This window comes from Mesocricetus auratus, unplaced genomic scaffold, assembly GCF_017639785.1.
Source record: "Mesocricetus auratus isolate SY011 unplaced genomic scaffold, BCM_Maur_2.0 Super-Scaffold_100004, whole genome shotgun sequence".
Taxonomy (NCBI): Eukaryota; Metazoa; Chordata; class Mammalia; order Rodentia; family Cricetidae; genus Mesocricetus; species Mesocricetus auratus.
Window position 1 is genome coordinate 116608579 of NW_024429189.1, and position 6000 is coordinate 116614578.

Here is a 6000-nt window from a genome sequence, read left to right on the forward strand (position 1 = left end):
CCCAGGCTTAGTGATTTCTGCCTCTGTCTGCACTGACACCCCAAATCAGATGAAGGCAGGTGGTTGCAAGTTTTATTTTTGTCTTTTTTCTAGAAGGTCAGTGTAGCCCAGGATAGCCATCAACTTAAAATATAGTACATTATGACCTTGAACTCTTCAATTTTTTTTTGAGGCAGGGTTCCACTGTATGGGTGATAGGCCTGGAACTTGCTCTGCCTGCTTCTGCCTCTTGGGTGCTGGAATTAAAGATATGAACTACTACCACACTTTGACCTTTTTAATTTATTAAAAACAGAATCTACATTTTAAAAAAGTGTTTGGCCTACATTAATATCTATGAACCACTTTCATGTTTGGTGCCCATGGAAACCAGAAGAGGGTGTCAGATCCCCAAAACTGGATTTGCAGGTGGTTGTGAGTCACCAAGTGGGTGCTAGGGATTGAACCTTGGTCCTCTGGAGGAGCAGCCAGTGCTCTTAACTTCTGAGCCATCTTTCCAACCATCCTCTCCTCTTCCCCATCCCCTTTCTGAGATAAGCTCTTTCTATATAGCCCTGGCTGTCCTGGAATTTTTTATGTAGATCAGTTTGGCCTCAAACTCAGAGATCTGCCTGTCTTTGCCTCCTGAATGCTGGGATTAAAGGTGTGTGCCACCACACCTGGAGATCATTAAACCCTCTTTAATTTTTTTTCTGGTACAAAGTTTCACTCTGTAGGCCAGGCTGGCCTGAAACTATGAATCTCTCTGGTGCTGAGATCAACTGGCCTTTGCCTCTGGGGAGCATGACATTTCTTAAGCATTCATTTTGTGTCTATAGCTTTTTGTTTTTGTTTTTGTTTTTGTTTTTGAGGCTGAGTTTCATGGCCCCAAATCCCTGGGGGGGATTTTTGTCCATTTTTCCTGCTTATTAGGATTTTTCTAATTGATTTTTTAGAACTTGGAATTGCACATTGGCAATAAAGTGAAGTCATTGGTAGAAACTAAAACAGAAAAAAATTATGAAGATAACTAAATGACCATTCAGATTGCTGAACATCAAGAAATGTGGTGCATTTACACAATGGACTATTACTCAGATGTTAAAAAATGACATAAAATTTGCAGGCAAGGACTATGGGCAAGTATGGATGGGAACAAGAAGAATCAGGTCAGGGAGAAGGGGTAAAGGGAAAGAATGTTGGGAGAGACAAGTGGAATTAGAGGGCATCTGGGGGGAGATTTGGAAACCTAGTGCAGTGGAAATTCCCTAAAATCTACAAGGGTGACCTTAGTAGGGGACACCTCATTTTGTAATGGGGGACAAGGAGTCTGAACCAGCTATATTCTGTAACCAGGCAAGGCGTCCAGTGGTGGGACTGGGAAAACAACCCAGCTACAAAACTTTGAACCTATAATCTGTCCTGACTGCAAGATCTGCCTGGGCAATGGTGGCACAGAATTTGTGGGAGTGATCAACCAATGACTGGTCCAATTTGAGTCCCATGCCACCAGAGGGAGCCCAAGCCCTACATTGCCTAGATGGCCAGGAACTGAACGCTGAATGGTGTGGGGACCTAGGTCAGAACCAGATACAAAGGGCAAATAAATAAATAAATATATTAAATGATTCCTATGATTCCTAATAATGTTCCGCTATACTCATTGATCAATGCCTAACCCAGTCATCATTACAGGGGCTTCCTGCCAGTAGCCAATGGGAACAGATGCATAGAATCACAGCCAAATATTAGGTGGAGAGAAAGAGTTCAGGTTGAATCCCTCCCATTCAACCCCATGGAAGAACCCCATGGAAGAAGAAGAGGAATTGTGGGAGCCAGGGAGGTCGAGGATACCAAGAGAGCATAGCCTACAGAATCAATTAAGCAGGGTTTATGGGAGCTCACAGAGATTGAAGTGGCAATCTCAGAGCCTGCATGCATCTGTGCTAGGTTCTCTGCATATATGTTATGGTTGGTGGATTGGTGTTTTTGTGTGATCCCTGAGAGTGGCAGTGGTGGTGTCTCTGATTCTTTGCCTGCTCTTGGGACCCCTTTTCTCCTACTCTCCTACTGGGTTGGCTTGCTCAGCCTTGATGTGAGGGGCTTATGCCTGGCATTATTGTACCTTGTTGTGCCATGCATCTTTATGTCCCTGAGAGGCAGGCTCTTTTCTGAGGGAACACAGATGGGGGGAAATGGATCTTTGTGGAGAGGAGAGTTGGGGTAAGTGAGAGAAGTGGAGGCAGGGCAAACTACTGCAGGGATGTACTATATGAGAGAATTAAAAAAAAAAACAGATGTTCCCCATGAAAATGCCTTAAATAACTGCTTTTGAAAAATATAAAATTAGCTAAATTATTATTAAGGTGCCAACATCAGCAATTCAATCAGTGTCTCAGGGTTTCCATTGCTGTGAAGAGACACCATGACCATAGCAACTCTTATAAAGGAAACATTTAATTGGGGTGGCTTGCTTACAGTTTCAGAGCTTCAGTCCATTATCATCATGGAGAGCATAGCAGCATGCAGGCAGCCATGGTTCTGGCTACATCTTGATCAGAAGGCAACAGGAAATAGACTGTAACACTGGGCAATATATTAATCATAGGAAACCTCAAAGCATGCCCACACAGTGACACACTTCCTCCAACAAGGCCATACCGACTCCAACAAAGCCACACACCTCTTAACAGTGCCACTCCCTATGAGTTTATGGGATTATGAGGGCTATTACATTCTAACTACCACAATCAGTGTCGCTTGAACCTTCCAGGTACATCCAGGTGCTGACTATGAATGTGACCCAACACAAAATGGTGTACTTAAATTATTATAAGATTTTGGGGGCAGTTTTTTTTCCAAACTGAGTATGAAACTCTCATAGGCCTTTGAAGATAGGCCATGTACTGTAATAAAATATTCACAAGATATAAGTATCTGATGAAGAATGTGAATCCAAAATGGGTAACAAACTGGAGCAACAAAGTAAGGTCAGCAGTGCTTTTTTTTATGGGAAAAACATCTGAGCAGAAACCTCACCAAAAAAAGATACAGGGCTGCAAAAAGGCCCAGAGAATGATCTGCCATTGGGAAAGGCAAATGAAGGCCACAGAGAGATTGGACAGCTCAGGCTAAAGGTATTCATTGCAGGAAACAGTATCTATCAAAAGAATTATATAGCAATGTTATTTGTGGAAACAAACAAACAAAAGCTAGAAAACAACTACAAAAACAACGATCCCCTGCATCCACTTGGCTACTCACAATTGACTGTAATTATCACACTCTCTTCTGGCCTTTTCTGGCACCAGGAATGCATGTGGTACCCAGACTAATGCAAGTAAAAAATACCCATATGTGTTTTTAAAAAAAGGAAGAAAAGCAGGAAAAAGAGCTAGGTGTGTGGTGCATGCTTTTAATTACAGAATTCTAGGGGCAGAGGTAATCGGATCTCTGTGAGTTGGAGGCCAGCCTGGTCTACATAGCATGTTCCAGGATAGCCAGGGCTACAAAGAGAGACCCTATCTCAAAAAAACAAAATCAATAAAACAAAAATGTCTATGAGGAGATGAAATGATAGACAAATCATGTATATATAGTAGAATACAAACCGATAGAAAAGAATGACACACCGCTTTCCCGTGTGCACACACAACATGTGCTTGTGAGCTCACACATGTGTGCATGTGTGGAGGCCAGAAGTCAAAACTGGGTGCCTTTCTCTGTCACTCTCTACCTACTTTTTGAGATGGGGTCTCTCGCTGAATCTGAAGGTCATCAACTCAGCTATGCTGCCTGGTCAATAAGCTCCAGAGATCTACCTAGCTCTATGTCCCCAGGACTGGTATTAGAAGTATAGTATGTGCATGACTTTTATTTGGGTGTTGAGGTTCTTAATCCAGGTCCTCGTGTTTTCATGGCAAGCACGCTATTGACTGAACTATCTTTTGCAGCCCCAATTTATACTCATTGTTGCTCTGGATAATTTGGATTTTTTCCCCCTGATGTAATATTGCTATTATTTGAAGTAAATTTTAAATGCTCCTCTTACAGCAACTAAAGCAATCCCACCCAAGACTGTCCTTTGTAAATTAGAGTCAACACTGCTGAACAGGGCTTACCAACCAACCGTTGTCACAAGAGTAGGAAAGACAAAGGCTCTACATAAAACTCTGGTTGCAGGATGTTATCTGCTGAAGGATTAGTTTCCACTGAGTCCAAGGAACAGGATTCCAATTGATGAAAATACACTGTTCAAAATTTGTAGTCTATGCATTTGTGCCATAATCTAAGCATGTAGGCTTCCCAGAAAATCATCTTATCTAATAGCAGCATGACAGGAATAGTAGGAAGTTCTATGAGAAGGAGTAAGAGAGAAACAGGAGACAGAGAATAAGTAGAAGACGATAAAGAACAAAGGACAACACAGATATATGAAGATGCCATAACAAATTACTTTGTATATTCACATTAAAAAATAGAAAAGGACAACATGAACAACAACTAGGTCCAACAGGCATGATTAACATTCACCTAACAAGAGTACATCCTTTTAGAATGTCCCTGGACCACTCACCAAGACATATCCTATATGTCAATCAAATCTTAACAAAGTTAAAAAACCAAAGTCATCTAAAGTATATTCTCTGAACAGAAGGAAATAAGATTGGAAATTTATTGATGAAAATCACCCTTGGAAAGAAAACAACATAGTTAAAGAGTAAGAACTGAGGGAAACTGGAGAACATTTTTATCTGAATACACCAGAAATATATAATGTCAATATGTATAACAGAGCTAAGCAGTGATTGGAGGAAAGTATACAAGTGTGTGTGTGTGTGTGTGTATCAGAATAGAAGGGCAGTCACAAATCAATTTTATGCCTTTATAAAACCAGAAAGAGAAAAATAAGCCCAAAGCAAACAAAAAAATTAGGATCAGAAATTAGTGAAATAGAAAATAGAAAAAAGTATTAATTAAACCAAAAAAAGTTTGAAAACAGCCAATCAAATTTTAGTGGGGGTGGGCTAAGGGAGGCTTTCAAGGGACTCGGTTGGTAAAATGCTTGCCACATGAGTCTTGGTCAAAGGAAGACATATAGCAGCACAGCCTGTTTCCTAAGATTCATCAATGATCATCACTGTATCTCAACAACTCCATTTCTTGCAATTCACTTGTTTAAAACCCAGACAGATCAAAAATGGTGATTGAGTCATAAGACAAAGGGCCCCGTGTGTTCACCACTTTGCTAGCTTTCTTTTGGATGTGGAGAAGATGCAGGAAGAATGGAAGTGATGATGGAGAAACTGAGAGAGAAGAATGCACAGCTGAAACACAATGATGTTTTGGCTTGGCATCATCCACAGCCTGGGAAGGGGCTTACCTACAAGTATCTGAACTTACATAAGCAAGGTTCCTTAAAAATATTTTTCCAGTTACCATAAAATCCCTGAGCAATATCACTGAGCAGAACTCCCCTAAACCCATCTGCTGAACAGAGTCTTATTTCTTCTGCTTCTACTTTCCAGCTTTGACAAGAAAGCCCCACCTCCCCAAAGCTATCTGCACACTAAAGATTTCTGGATCACCTCTAAAAATCAATCAGCTTTATCATTCAGGAGACTGTTGTCATTTAATGTTACAGCTGACTGTAATTTGTTAAATTATACACAAATTTAATACATTATGAATTAAATGAACCCCATGACTGTGTAAAAGCAATTGTGTTTTAATTATGAACTCAAAAAACCTGATCAGTAAATATGAATTAGAAAAATTAAGGTTCTAAATACAATGCTAGAGAATTTCACAAAGGGAAAGTCAATGAAAATTCTTTTCTACATACACTATGGTTAACGAACTAGTAAATCTTAATCAGAATAAGACAAAAACAGTAAAACCATACTTTCCTCCTAATAAATTACATATCTTCTACAGGAACAGCTATCATGCATGAAGAAACAAAAGTATGATCACTCTACTGCAACCTGGGAGCTTTAGACAATCTCATCGTAGAATGGT